Source organism: Ceratotherium simum, chromosome 6 (genome assembly GCF_057802395.1).
Source record: "Ceratotherium simum simum isolate JZ-2026a chromosome 6, ASM5780239v1, whole genome shotgun sequence".
Classification (NCBI taxonomy): domain Eukaryota; kingdom Metazoa; phylum Chordata; class Mammalia; order Perissodactyla; family Rhinocerotidae; genus Ceratotherium; species Ceratotherium simum.
The window spans coordinates 10,431,262-10,446,173 of NC_141905.1; the positions used below are offsets into that span (position 1 = coordinate 10,431,262).

The 14,912-nt window shown below is 47.4% G+C and overlaps 1 long non-coding RNA gene across 1 annotated transcript; it reads right to left on the reverse strand.

The window, feature by feature from the left end:
- Positions 1–11,490: 11,490 nt before the first annotated feature.
- On the reverse strand, positions 11,491–13,828 carry LOC147916760 (uncharacterized). Its single transcript, XR_015552437.1, has 2 exons — positions 13,704–13,828; positions 11,491–13,167 (listed from the first exon to the last, which is right to left on the reverse strand). It is a non-coding gene; the product is annotated as an uncharacterized LOC147916760 (long non-coding RNA).
- Positions 13,829–14,912: the final 1,084 nt, after the last annotated feature.

Below are 14,912 nucleotides of genomic sequence, written 5' to 3' on the forward strand. Positions count from 1 at the left end.
TGGTGACCACTGTTCATCTCAGCCCTGTCCTGGACATTAGCTTAGATCACGAGTAAGTGCTTTGTCAAGGGCCACTCACTGATGACATGGGAGCAGGCTCACGAAATCATTATGGATTGTTTCTGTAGCTTCCCTAGAACAATGCTGTTCCCTTCCCACTGCAGCTCTACGCTCCTGCTGGAGCACCCGGTGACTGTCTGGGCCCCCTCCCTGCTGAAGGACCCGATATTCCTGCATCCGTTTTTGCCTCCAGTTCTTCGGGGCAGAACTTCCGCTCCCCCAGGAGCAAGGTAGGCGAGAAAATGGCCATGGCTGAGCTTCACTCCATGTTGCTAGACTGTAGGTGAACTCAGGGCAACGGGACGGAAGGTGGGTTCTGGACACGTGGGTCCCAGTCCTCCCTTCAAGAGCTATTTGCCTGGCACGTTGCTAAGCATTCCACATAACTGATGGTTTCTGTCAGAAGTGCTCTAGTGTCTATCATTTGCGAATTATAAAGAAACTATCCCCTGCTAACATTTACATTTTACTACCCTTTGAAATAACATTTTAGTGAATACCCTTGTCAATAATTCTCTGTGCATGCCTTGTTTCTTAGAGTAAATTTTTAGTAACAGAATTATTGGGTTAGTGTAAGAATTTTGACACATATAGCCAAACAAGACTTCCATACAGGTTGCTAGCAATATACACTCTTAACAGCAGTAAATTAGCATTCCTGTTTACTGAGCCCTTGCCAAATGCATATTTCATAGTCTCTTATCTCTATACATCATTGCCAGTTTCAAAGATGAAAAATTATATCTTTTTGTGAAATATAAAAGTTCCTATAAAAGTGTACAGTTGGCTATTGCCAGAATAATGCTGTATAACAAACAGCCACAAAGTCTCTGTGGCATATAAGATTTTGTTTCACATTCTGGCACCCATGGGGTAGCTGGGCCTCAGCCAATAAGCCTGGCTCAGTTCTGGCCTCCGAGTGGGCTCAGGTCTGCTCCCTGGGTCTCTCATTCTCCTGGGACCAACGGGTAATCTGGGCACATTCTTCTACTGCATATTAATTCTATTAATTCTATTAATCTATATCTATTTGGATGTCTATTATTAGACATCCAAATGTGGATATATACAAGGTAGTTGGTACCTGAGCCACATGTCGAGAAAAATGGTCTGGAGACAGCGGTTTGGAGAGTCGGCACACAGAATTAAAACCATGGCCTCGATAACTTCTCCACGGGGGATGAAGAGAGAAAGAAGAAAGGTCCTAGGGCGAATCCTATGGCGCTACCACCATCCCAGGTGGAGGAGGTGAGATTCGGGGAGAGGCCCACTGAGAAAGGACCAAAGAATGTCGCCTCAAGCCAAGTGGGAAAAGGCCTTCAAGGAAGAGGGAAGGTGAGGTAAACTGGAAAGCGTGGAGATGTGGCTGAGAGCGACATGGCTGAATGGGTATTACCGGTGCCAGTGCTGCGGTTGGTTAGTCCAGTTTCTCAACCACTGTAAGCAGGGCTCCAAGTCCACTTCTCCAGGAGGCTCTTCCTTCCCCTCATGGTCATGGATGGCGCCACAGCTCCACACGTCGTTTATCGAGGACAACACCCTCCCAGACCACACAAACATAGTCCCGAGTCTCCGGTCCAATGGGTCAGAATTGGGCCAGACGGCCCCCTCCAGTCCAATCTCGGACAAAGGGAAAGGCCCTCAGGAGGCTCCGCTCTGCGCACTTCGCTCAAGACGCCCAAAGAATGCTATTCCTTTGAAGAAGAAGAAAGGAATGACTATTGGGGAAGAAACAACTTTGTTTTCAAGGACAAGGAGTCAAGGACCTGAGAGGCCAGGGTACCAGAAACTGAAGGAATCACGCCAGGTAACACGAGCGGTGAAGAGACGGGGGGCGGGGCGAAAATCTTCCCTAACCGACAAGGAGGCTGCGGGAGGGCTTTGAAGAACTTGTTTTCCCGCAGTCGCAGCCCCTCAGCCGCTCCCCGACTCCTGGGGCACCGAGCCCTAGTCTCTCCGACGGAGGCCGCGTTCTCCGCAAAGCCCTCCTCTCTCCGACTTGCCCAGGCTGTTTTTCGTCTCCATGGGAACACAGCGCCCTGGGCGGGGCTGCTGAGGGGCGGGGCCGCGAGGGCGCTATTGTGACGCAACTGAAGCGGAGCCGCGGATTGGCCGGTCGGCCTGGCGCGGGGCGGGGCGGGGCCGACAGAAGGGCGGGGCTGAGAGGCCTTGGGGAGCCCAGCCGGCCAGCTGCCGCGAAGGCCGTCGGTCAAAGTCTCAGGTAAAAGCGCGATCGCTGGGACCTGGCGAAGATAGAGGAAGAAGTATGTCCCTTCTTGCAACTTTGTGGGGGCACCACAGGGAGCGAAGAGGCTAGAGAGTAGGGACAGAGGCTTCAAACACACTCCCCCCAGGCAATGCCATTAATGCCCAGGTTGTGTAAAAATAGCCTCCCGCTGGCCACTCCTGAGCCCCTATATTCTCCAAAGAAGCTTTCTCTGTAAAACCAAGAAACCAGCAAGAAACGAAGCCCAAAAGACAACCTAAGACGACAGTCGTCAGTGAAAGAAGCGAGGGTCATGGCCCTGCGGCGGAACCAGAGCCTCCTATGTGCCCCGGGGTGTCTGGAGTGAAAGCCTAAGGGGCTCAGGCAGGATGGCGAGGTGCCCAAGATGTGCCCTCCAGGCTCAGAGCGGGGCAGATCCCAGTGCTCTTCTTGACACGTTTACAGAGGTGCTGGTGGCCCTAACACCTGAAGCCTGGGTCTGGTTGTCAGAAGGAGTTCTAAGAATATAATTTTGGGAGCCATTTTCTTTTGGGGAGTTCTCCTTTCCATGAGGGTGGGTGGAAGACAGCAAATAACTTTCCTTTGACCATCAGGACAGTGCTGTGGGGTGGACAGGGCTCCCCAAGGCATGAAGAAGTTATTTTATTTCGGCATTTCAACAGCTAGTGGATTATAGTGCCAGCCCATGCTCACTGAGCCCTCACTGTGACTGTCACTGACTATTCCCAGCTTTCTACATGGAGTGACTCATTGCATTCCCACAACAGGCTGGTGAGGTAGGTTCTGTGATTATCACATTACTGGGGAAGCACAGAAAGGTTAAAGGAACTTGCCCAGATTCCACGGCCAGTGTGCAGCAAAGTAAGGCGTTGAATGCAGTCTCCCAGGCTCAAATCTCTACACATATGAAGCCATCCTGAGCATCCCCATGAGCTCCCGGACTGCAGCTCTTTATGTTCACCCAGTTTTCAGGCTGGCTCACAAATTCCTTCTTGTCCCATTGCCTGTCTCTGGGAGATGAAGGACAAGGATAACGGCTGTAAGAAGAGAAGTAAATTGTACCGCCCAGCCATGGCAAGGAATGCTTCAGATTTTAAGTTTTCTCTTTGATGCCAGGGCTCCTGTAGGCTGAAGCTGAGGGTGGCCCCCTGGCCTCAAGTGTTCCTGGGGAGACAGGGGACTCTCCCAGGTGTCAGCATGCCCTAAAGTTGCTCTTGCCTAAACAGACAAATGCACAGATAGGAACGACACCAGTGGTTTATTCACAGAGGGCGTTAGCACGAAAGCTGGTCCCCTCTTATTTACAATAATTTCCACAGCCCTGCACTAGAGGGCAAGGTGTGGGTACCGCGGGCAGGCACCACTCAGGCTCCCTGGGCATGCCACAAAATTCTCAGTATCTGTCAGTGAAATCAGCTATCGAAAGATCCTGAGGGTTACAATTTACTGTTACTCTTAACTCATGGCGTTGGAGCCAAAGCCCACTCTTCCCGAGCAGACCCGCAGTGACTGAGCGTGGCAGAAGGTTCACCTGGCCATCTGCATCCAGCACTGCGCTCCTCCAACAGCAGTTTGTGCTCTGAGCTCTGGCTGGGTTGACCGAGACTTTCTCAGGCCTGCATCATGGCCTGAGAATCACTCTGCCCAGGCCTGCTTCCTCCTGCTTTATCTTTCACAGTCATCGCTCCCCAACAAACCTCCTGCATGTCTCATTTTGACCCAGAGGATCTGAACTGACACGTTCTGTCTTCAGTTGCCGACAATCAGATTTGGAGTCTGGTGAGAAGTTTTCCAACCATCAGTGTGAATCTGGTGCCTCCTCTCTGCTCACCATCAGTTCAGGACAGTATCTTCCACCAAACTGTGCTCTGAGGTCTGGAAGGCTCATTACGTGTGTGTAATTACTTTAAAATTGTTTTATTTCTAAAGACAAAATGTTTCAAAGATAGAAGATTACAGAAAAGAATTTAACATCCAACCAGATGTAAGAGTTAATTATTTCCATATATATATTACATCTCTCTCTCAATATGTAGCTCTATCTATAAAATGTTATAGAAACAGCTAAATCCCTCCCACCTCATCCTTCTTATTCCCCAGGTAGTTACTGTCTTGAAGCTGGTGTCCTGAAGCGTATTGTGATTGTTACTACACATACAAGAAGCCAGAAACCACATGTCATTGGGATGGCTTTTGATGTATCAACTTGGCTATTCAACCTTACCTGTGATCTTCCTTCCTCAGGGCCTGCCCTACAGATTTCAAATTTGTTGAGTCAGTCACCACAATCCCATTAGCCAGTTCTTTGCTTCTCTGGCTAAATCCTAATACACGTTTTGGTATGGGAAGTGGTTCCAGAGGAACAGAGTCTTTTTTTTTTTTTTTATTTGTGAGGAAGATCAGCCCTGAGCTAACATCCATGCCAATCCTCCTCTTTTTGCTGAGGAAGACTGGCCCTGGGCTAACATCTGTGCCCATCATCCTCCACTTTATATGAGACACCACCACAGCATAGCCTAACAAGCGGTGCGTCGGTGTGCGCCTGGGATCCAAACCCCAGGCCGCCGCAGCGGAGCTTGCACACTTAACCACTATGCCACTGGGCCGGCCCCAGGAACAGAGTCTTAAGGGTGAATTCTTTGAATTGGTTCTGGGTTTTCTAGACTTTAATCTTTAATCCGATTAGATTTAAAGACACTAATGACTCTGTTTCCAGTAATAAAGAGGACACTGGCATGATGTGGGAAAAGAGTTACTCATATTGTTGCTGTTGGATACCCCAAATACCTATAGAAGATAAGTGGCCAAGTATTTGCTACTTCAGAAGATTTTAATCAAAATAAGTGGTATAATGCTGTTGGCTAGCTGCTCCTAAACTGTGCTGGAAAAGGTGGGAGGAAAAATGGACGAGTCAAGTGCTTCAAAATCTCAGCTCAAGCTTCACCTGAATGACTTGGAAGCTTCTATGTCTCCCTGAAAGAGACCCTTTGCTCCTGCAGCCACAGTGCTGAGATGTCTGAAAACCAAACCCCAAGTCTCATCCTGCAAGTGGCTGAATTAAACACAAATAGAATTCCCAACCTGGCAGGGTGTCTTCTGTTAAAGTGAGGGCATTGATTGGGAAGGAATGGGATTCTAAAAATTGGGATGGGGACATACGGGCAGATCCCATTGAAATTTCTGCCATCTTTTTTTTCCAGCAGAAGCAGCCCTTCCGCCCCTGCCTGAGGAGGTCAGCCTTCCTTTGCCTAAAGAAACTGTAATGGCCTCCTCTGAGGTAGTTGCCTTGCAAGAAACTGCTGATTCTCCTCAGGATCTATCCCTGGCCGCCTCTGTGCTTCTAGACCTATAACTAGATTCTAGTCCCAACAGGCCCCAAAGGGTGAGGCACACAGTATGACCCACAAAGTACACTATACTCTGACAGAACTGCATGATTTTTCCAATTTATATAGACAGAAATCTAGAGAATATCTCCAGGATTTTAAGGATATTAAGAGTGTGGGATAATGGCAGAAGGAGCATAAAGTCGGATCAGGCCAAATTTAATGATGTGGGCCCACTAAGCAGAGATTACAGATTGTTGTAGCTTGAGGGGTTAGGAAGGGCTGTAACCATTTTTTTGACTAGCTAACTGAAAGCTGAACCCAAAAGTGGCCTACACTAAATGAAGTTGAAATGCCAGAACTGCCTTGGTATCCTGTAGAGGAAGGGGTCCAAAGGCTCAGGTAGATTGGAATGTTAGAGTGTATTTAACATGTGAGACCTGCTCACGCACCCTGAGAGGGTCCAGAAGACACACCTTTCCCCATGACTGTGAGAAATAAATTCATGAGGCGGCTCCCCTATCCTTGAAGAGCTCTCTGGTCACTCTTCTCTATAGGTCAGAAATTACAGTGGGAACTGTTGCCACTGAATTGGGATCCCCAAATGCAATGGGGATAATTGGATCCTAAGGTGGCAGGGGCCAAGTGACAGCCATCAATCACCAAAAGGCAAAGTGGGCATGGTTACCGTACTGGTCAGTGGAGTTAATGCAGTAATCAGAATAGTCTGACCCACAGAGACCTATGATGTTGGCTAGTTGATCACGGTGTCCCTACAAGAGAAATAGATGAGCAGTCTACTAAATTCTTACTTGATCTGTATTAGTGGAAGAGTTCTAGGTCAAGTAAACAGAAGTCTAACTTGAATCATAAAAACAGAGTCATAGCCTTCAATCAATTCCCAGACTTGAGCCACTTTTATAGACCCAGAGCCCCTTGAATGAAGGGAGGCTGGGTCCCCTTGAGGGAAGACCCTACTAGACTGCCAAAAATTTATATTGTTAATCTTTCTCTCAGCCTTCCCCAAAGGGACAAACAGCCACCTGCCAGGGTCACCACTGTGTATTGGGGAAATAGAAACAATCATACTTTTCAGAGATTACTGGATACTGGCTCTGAACTGATTCCTGGAAACCCAGTATTCAGAGTAGGAACTTATGGAGCACAGGTGATCAATGGAGTTTTAGCTCAGGTCCATCTCACAGTGGGCACAGTGGGTCCCTGATACCACCCTGTGATTATTTTCCCAATTCCAGAATTGGAATAGACATACTCAACCACTGGCTGGATCCTCACATTGGTTCCCTGACCAGTGGAGTGAGGGCTATTATGATAGGAAAGGCCAAGCAGAAGCCACTAAAAGTGCCTTATCTAGGAAAACGGTAAACCAAAAGCAATACTGCATTCCTGGAGGGATTGCAGAGATTAGCGCCACCATCAAGGACGTGAAGGATGCAGGGGTGGTGATTCCCACTACGTCCCCATTCAGCTTACCTATTTGGCCTGTGAAAAAGATAGATGGATCTCAAAGAAAGACAGTGAACGTAGTTGTTCATTTTTCCTGGAAGGAGAAATGGTCAGAGGTACGAGTCTCTGCTGATTCATGGGCTGTGGCCAATGTTTGGGTGGAGGACCAGGGATTTGGAAGGAACGCAATTGGAAAATTGGTGACAGTAAAGTTTGGGGAAGAGGTATGTAGATGCATCTCTCTGGGCAAGAAACATGATTTGTGTGCTGTGTGAATACTCACTAAAGGGTGACCTCAGCAGAGAAGAATTTTAATAATCAAGTGGTTAGGCTGACCCATTCTGTGGTTACCATTCAAGCCCTTTCCCCAGCCACTCCTGTCATCACCCATGGGCTCATGAACAAAGAGGCCATGTGGCAGGGATGGAGGTTATGCATGGGCTCAGCAACATGGATCAATCACCAAGGCCAACCTGGTACAGACACTGATGAGTGCTCAACATGCTAGCAGCAGAGACTAATACTGAGTCCCCAGAATGGCACCATTTCTCAAGTTGGTTATGTTGGACAACTTCCATCATGCAAGGCACAGCACTTTGTTCTTACAGGAATAGACACTTATTCTGTATATGGACTCTCCTGCCTGCAATGCTGCTGCCAAAACTACCATCTGTGGACTCACAGAATGCCTTATCAACCATCTAGTGTTCCACACAGCATCACTTCTAGTGAAGGAACTCACTTCACAGTAAATGGAGTGCAGCAATAGGCCTTTGCTCATGGAATCCACTGGTCTTACCATGTTTCGCATCATCCTGAAGCAGTTGCCTTGATAGAATGGTAGAAGGCCTTTCAGTTTTGGTGCCAGCTAGGTAGAAATACCTTGAGGTGCTGGCACAATGTCCTCCAGGATGCAGAAGTCAGCATCCAATATATGGTACTGTTTCTCCCATAGCCAGGATTCATGGGTCCGAGAATCAAGGGGTGGAAATGGGAGTGGCTCCATTCACTATTAACTGTCATGATCCGCTAGCAAAATTTTTGCTTCCCACTCCTGCAACCTTAGGCGTCACTGGTCTAGAAGCTCTACTTTCAAAGGGAGGAAGACTTGCATCTGGAGGCACAATAATGATTCCATTGAACTGGGAGTTGAGGCTGCCACCTGGCCACTTTGGGCTTCTCATGCCTCTGAATCAACAGGCAAAGAAGGACGTTACTGTGCTGAGGTGATTGACCCTGATTACCGAGAAGAAATTGGGCTGCTACTACACGATGAAGGTAAGGAAGAGCATGTCTGGAATACAGGAGATCCCGTAGGGCATCTCTTAGTATTACCATATCCTGTGATTAAAGTCAATGGAAAACTACAACAACTCAGGTTAGGCAGGATTGCTAATGGCCCAGACCTTTCAAGGAATGAGGTTTGGGTCACCCCACCAGGTGAAGAACCACAACTAGCAGAGGTGCTTGCTAAAGGCAAAGGGAATACAGAACGGGGAGTGAAGAAGGTTGTTATAAATACTGTTTATGATGACATGAACTCTGGCTGATACAGACATACTGTGTTTTTAAAATAATTTGCATAAATTGTACCCTACTGTATTTGAGGATTACTGGTTAATGAGGCCCCTTTGCATGACAGAATATCTCATCCTTGTGGTTGGGCATAGGTTGGCTTTAGGAAGGTGAATGGCAAATGTTCAGGAGAGTGGCTTTCCCACTCCAGGACATTTTGGTTTCCATAACTCTGGTCCTCATGAGGCAGGAAATCAGAGGATTGGATCTTACTGCCTTAACCTCATAGCCACAGACAAGGTGGAATGTGTGGGATGCTGAACAGTTCTGGACAAGCTAGAAATCATCAACTCTCATTTTATAGTTGGAAAACAGGCCAGAGGAGCGTGGAGCTTGGACACTTGCTCTGTTGAGGTCATGGAGTAGCCTCAGGTGGGCACTAAGGCCCTTGACCCTGAAGGAAGCCCCATCTTGGCAGAGCCTCCACCTGCCCCATGACCTCTGCCCAGTGGTCTCTTCCCTTTCTTCTGACTCATCAGTCCTCAGCTGGGTCTCAGAGGGGGATCTGGCTCTTCCATTGTGGCAGATGAAAGATGGCCGTGAATTCTTTGGAACTTCTCCCGTAGAAAAGTGAGGTCTATGTCCCCTGCTCTTAAATCTGGGCAGGCTCTTTAACTGCTTTGACCAAGAGAATACAGAGGAAGTGGTGCTGGGCCAGTTTTGGGCTCAGGATTTGAGAGACTAGAAGCTTCTATCTTATGTCTCTTAGAACACTCCGCCTTGGGGTTCTCAGCTGCCAAGTAAGAATTCCTACTACCCATCTAGAAAGATCACGTTGAGAAACCCTGAAACTGCATGGAGAACCTGCTGAGCCCAGCTTCTGGCCATCTCCATCAAAGCACCAGGTATGTGAATAAAGCCATTGTGGGCCCTCCAGACCACCCCAGCCACCAGTAAACACCACGGAGCAGCACCCAGTGCACACTTATGGAGCAGGAGAAGTGGTTGCCTGAGCCCTGCCTGCCATTCTGACCCATGAAATCATGACTGTTTGAAGCCAGTGAGCTTCAGGATAGCTTGTCATGCCACCATGGGTAACCAAAACAAACATATTCTGTGTTCACCACTGGCAGCAGAGTTGGAGCTGGGGCTCCATTTTCCCTAGTGCTGGGCTGGCAGTAGCCCAAGGCACTGGTCCCAGGTTCTCTCTCTGAATGAGAATTCAGCTCATGGGCAGAGGACCTGCCAGCAGGATGAAGCCTTGGGCCAGGAGAGAAACAGCCCTAGGAACTGGGTCTTCCTTCATCCTCATTCATGGCCAGAGACACAGATTAAAGAGAAGATTCATCCCCTCATAGAGCTCACATGAAAATAGCTTACAGTGATTACCACTTACCATCCATCGTAAGCTCTTTAAACCGTCCTCCAAACCCTATGATGTGAGTAGTAGTGGGAGCAAATGGGGAAAACAAGGCCAAGAAAGGTTAAGTAATTACCGAAGGACACAGATATTGGTTGAGCCAGAATTCAAACCCAATTAGTAGTTTGGGTAGTCTAGCTCCACAACACCCTGTCTCACCCTCCAGGCCTCACCAGCTGTAGCCAGAGATGAGAACTGGAAAGAGAGGGACTGGATGGGATGAGAAGGATTCAGATGGGTTGACATAAATGCAAAGAGAAGAGATGCTCATAGATGGATGGAAAGACTGGGTGGACCAGATGGAATACACTGCCAAGGGAAGGGGTGGCCTGGAATAGGAAGAGAAGGGTAAAAGGCAAGAAATTTGAGATCAGACTGAACAGGGTATGGAGGCCCAGAAGGAAGGGCTAAGTGGTTAGCAGAGATGAGAGAAGAGAGAAAAAGGCCCTGGCTCAGGGGCACCAGGCATAGGAGCTGGCATCCTGTGGGTTCAGGTTGGTCCCATCCCCTGGGGACTTAGGCTCCTCGGATGGTGACTCCTCTCCTTGCCTGCTGGCCTCTTAACACAAAGAACCCAAAGTTAGTAGGAGATAGTCATGGCTTCATGTTTGCTGATGAAGTCATCCCCTCTGGAACTCAGGGCCTAGCTGTGGAGATAGAAAATCTAAATTACCCAAGTGGATGGCTGAGAGTGAGAGCCACCCCTCCTACCACCCCCTGGTCCTCTACTTGTCGGGAGGTGGCACAGCCTCATAAGATGGGGATGACTAAGGAGGATGGCACCCTATCCTTGCAGGATTAGTCTCATAGCTGGTGCCTCAGCTGCCCCATCAAAAGGCCATTCCAGCCTCTGTTAGGCTGGCAGCTGCTGAAGTGTCGTGTATAATGGACCCAGTACACTGCATGGTCACATGCCCACTGCCGCACCTCCTTTGGAGTAAAGTAGTTTCCTCGGTCCAATGCAACGTTATGCAGAATCCCACATTGATGGATAAGCATTCTGTATGCCCTCGGATGGTGGAGCAAGGCAAGCCTACACAAAGAATATGTGTCCACTCCGGTCAAGGTGATCACTGAGTAGAAGATGATCCAGAGTGGAAGAATCAACTTGCCACCAAGTAGCTGGTTCATCTTCTCAAGGAACAATGCAATATTGCAGGCTCGGCATTGATCTCTGTTGCTGGCAGGTTGGACAGTGGACCAGGGTGGTATACAGGCCAGCCTTAGTGAGTGGGAGCCCGTGCTGTTGGATCCATGTACACCTCACCCCTGCCACCATGGCTGCCTTGTTCACATGCCCATTGTGCCACAGCTGGCTGATGCCAATGGATAAGCCATCCTATCTACATGGCTATTAAATGCTTCCTTCTTGAGAATATATGATACATGGACCTCCACATGCCCACTCCCACAGGTCCTCACCTTGTCTGTCAGTTTCCTAGGGCAGCCATAACAAAATACCACAAACTCAGTGATATAAAAAAACAGAAATTTATTCTCTCATGATTCTGGAGGACAGAAGTCTGAAATCAAAGTATCAGCAGGGCTGCACTCCCTCCAGAGGTCTAGCAGAGAATTGGTTCCATGCCTTTTCCAGCTTATGGTGGTTGCTGGTGTGTTCCTTGGCTTGTGGCTACATCACTCCAATCTCTGCTTCCACGGTCACACGGCCTTCTCCTCTTTGCTGTGGGTCTACTCTCCCTCTGCCTCTGTATTATCAGGACACTTGTGACGGTGTTTAGAGTCCACCCAGATAACCCAGAATGCTCTCATCTCAAGATCCTTAAGTTAATTACATATGCAAAGACACTTTTTCCAAATAAGGTGACATTTACAGGTTCCAGGATTAGAAAATAGACATATCTTTGTGGGAGAGGGGTGCATTTTTCAGTCTACCACACCTCCCAATCTTTCTCCTTCTAGCACCCTGATTAACCAGCCAAGCCATTAGCCACTGCCCTTGAGCTCATGTGTATTCTAACCTCAGTCCAATTCTTTCCACACAAAGTGAATGAACAGATGCACTGCCTGAATTTCTGCCCATTGGGAGGATTTCCCATCACCACTGTTTTTCAGGGCCACTTCATATGGGGCTGTAGTATAGCAGCATTTTTGGTTTACATCAACCTGCGAGGCCAACCCATCCACAATCCAAGCTTGGCCCCTTTCCTTTCTCCTCTGTCAGCTGTTTATAATGGTCCCCTCATGCAGCCCCAGTTAGGAGCTGAGAGCGGCCCTTATGCAACATTAGTGGATGACATGGGGCCTGGGCCACCAGCTTGTGCAGCTTACTTGTGCCATCTGGCCTTGCTGTTGTCCAATCTGGGATGAGCCACTACCATCTTACTATGGACTGCTATTGGGTCCACTGACCTTGTGACTTGGTGGGTCTGGCAGACCCCAGCTCATGGGCAATTCTGGCTGCAGAGTCACTTGATGTCTCTCAGTGGGTACTCTGTCTCCATCAGGGTCCAATCACACACTGGGAGCTGTTTTGTTTTGTTTGTTTTTTGGATGGTGTATACATAATTCTCAACTACAGATGGCATGGCCTTGATCCAGAACTCTAAGTGTCTACATTGTGATTCTTCCACAGAGGCTTGCCATAAACTCCAAATAGCATCTTTTCCTACTACAGATACATCAAATACAATAAGGTCTGCCAGACTCTACGGTACAAGTGGCAGGGCTGCCAGCACCACAGCCTGAACTTGCTACACAGCCCTCTCCTGCTCAGGGCCCCAGTCAACGCTGACAGCCTTCCATGTAACTCAGTAAGTGGGCCAGAGCAGCATTCCCACCCATGCAATATGCCAACCTCAGAGAGGTTGAGATGCAATCATTTGTCCTTTATTTTTGAAGGAATGTCTAAGCATGTCCCAAACCACTGGATTCCTAAAATCTTCACTGAGCAGTTTAGCAGTTGGAAGATACAAGGTCAACGTATATAAACCTGTGTATACAAAATTAACTCAAAATGGGGGCCAGCCCGGTGGCGCAAGTGGTTAAGTGCACGCACTCCACTGCGGTGGCCCAGGGTTCGCCCGTTCGGATCCCGGGCGCACACCGACGCGCTGCTTGGCAAGCCATGCTGTGGTGGCATCCCATATAAAGTGGAGGAAGATGAGCATGGATGTTATCCCAGGGCCAGTCTTCCTCAGCAAAAAAAAAAAAAAAGAGAGAGAGGAGGATTGGCAGATGTTAGCACAGGGCTGATCTCCTCACAAAATTAACTCAAAATGGATCATAAACCTAAATGTAAAATCTAAAACTATAAAACTTGTATAGCATGGGTTAATTTCAGCTGATTTGGTTTAACTGCATGTTTATCTCCACACTGTGGATCGTATTAACTAAAGATAATGATGTTCTATACGATGGGTTGTGAGTTGTTTCAGAGCAGGACCATCAGCCTATCAACACTGTTCAGTAATCATTGAATTTATTATTTGTACCTAGTCTTAATGGAGTCTGGAAGATGTTAAAAGTTAAGGCTGGCCACATAGCTGGAATGTGCCTACGTGACCAGCTCACAGAGACCCCACAGTGAGCAGACTTTGGGCTTCCAGTACTGAAGGACATCACATACACAGTGCGCAAGTGGTTTGAGACCTGAAATCAAAGTGCATCCTGGCCGACCCAGCAGTGAAGGGACAGAGAAGGCTGTGCCTGGGATCTCCATACCCACCAGTGCATATGGTCCTTCCACTGGGGCTGTGATGCCTGTGATCAAGTATGAGAATAAACTGTGGGAGTCCTGTGGGTCCTTTCAGCAATCAAACACTGGAAGGGGATTAACGTGTAATTAGCACAAGCTCCTAGAAGAAAGCGGGAGAAAAATCTTAGTGACATTTGGTTTGGCAAAGATTGCTAAAATAAAACACAAATGGCATAATCCATAAAAGAACAAAAATCAGTAAATTGGACATCATCAAAATTAAAATTTTTGTTCTTCAAAAGATGCTGCTACAAAAATGAAAAGGGAAGCTATCTGCAAAGCAAAGGAAAGCATGAACAAAATGAAAAGACAACCCAACAACTTGGAGGAAATACTTGCAAATCATATATCTGACAAGGAGTTAATTTTCAAAATATATAAAGAACTCATACAACTCAACAACAAAAAGACAAACACCTGATCAAAAAATGGGCAGAAGATAAGAACAGACATTTTTCCAAAGAAGATATACAGATGGTCCACAGGCACATGAAAAGATGTTCAATGTCACTAATTATCAGGGAAATGCAAATCAAAACTACAATGAGATATCACCTCACACCTATCAGAATGGCTATAATTAACAAGATGAGAAATAATAAGTGTTGGAGAGGATGTGGAGAAAAGGGAACCCTCATACACTGCTGGTGGGAATGCAAACTGGTGCAGCCACTATGGAAAACAGTATGAAGAGTTCTCAAAAAATTGAAAATAGAAATACCATATGATCCAGCTATCCGACTACTGAGTATTTATCCAAAGAACATGAAATCAACAATACAAAGAGATCTATGCACCCCTATGTTCATTGCAGCATTATTCACAACAGCCAAGATGTGGAAGCAACCCAAGTGCTCATCAACTGATGAATGGATAAAGAAGATGTGGTATATATATACAATGGAATACTACTCAGCCATAAAAAAAGACAAAACCATTCCCTTTGCAACAACATGGATGGACCTTGAGGGTATTATGTTAAGTGAAATAAGCCAGACAGAGAAAGACAAACACCGTATGATTTCACTCATATGCAGAAGATAAACAAACACATGGATAAAGAGAACAAATTAGTGGTTACCACAGGGGAAGGGGGTGGGGAGGTGGGCAAAAGGGGTAAAGGGGAACATATGTATGGTGACAGATAAAAACTAGACTATTGGTGGTGAACACAATGCA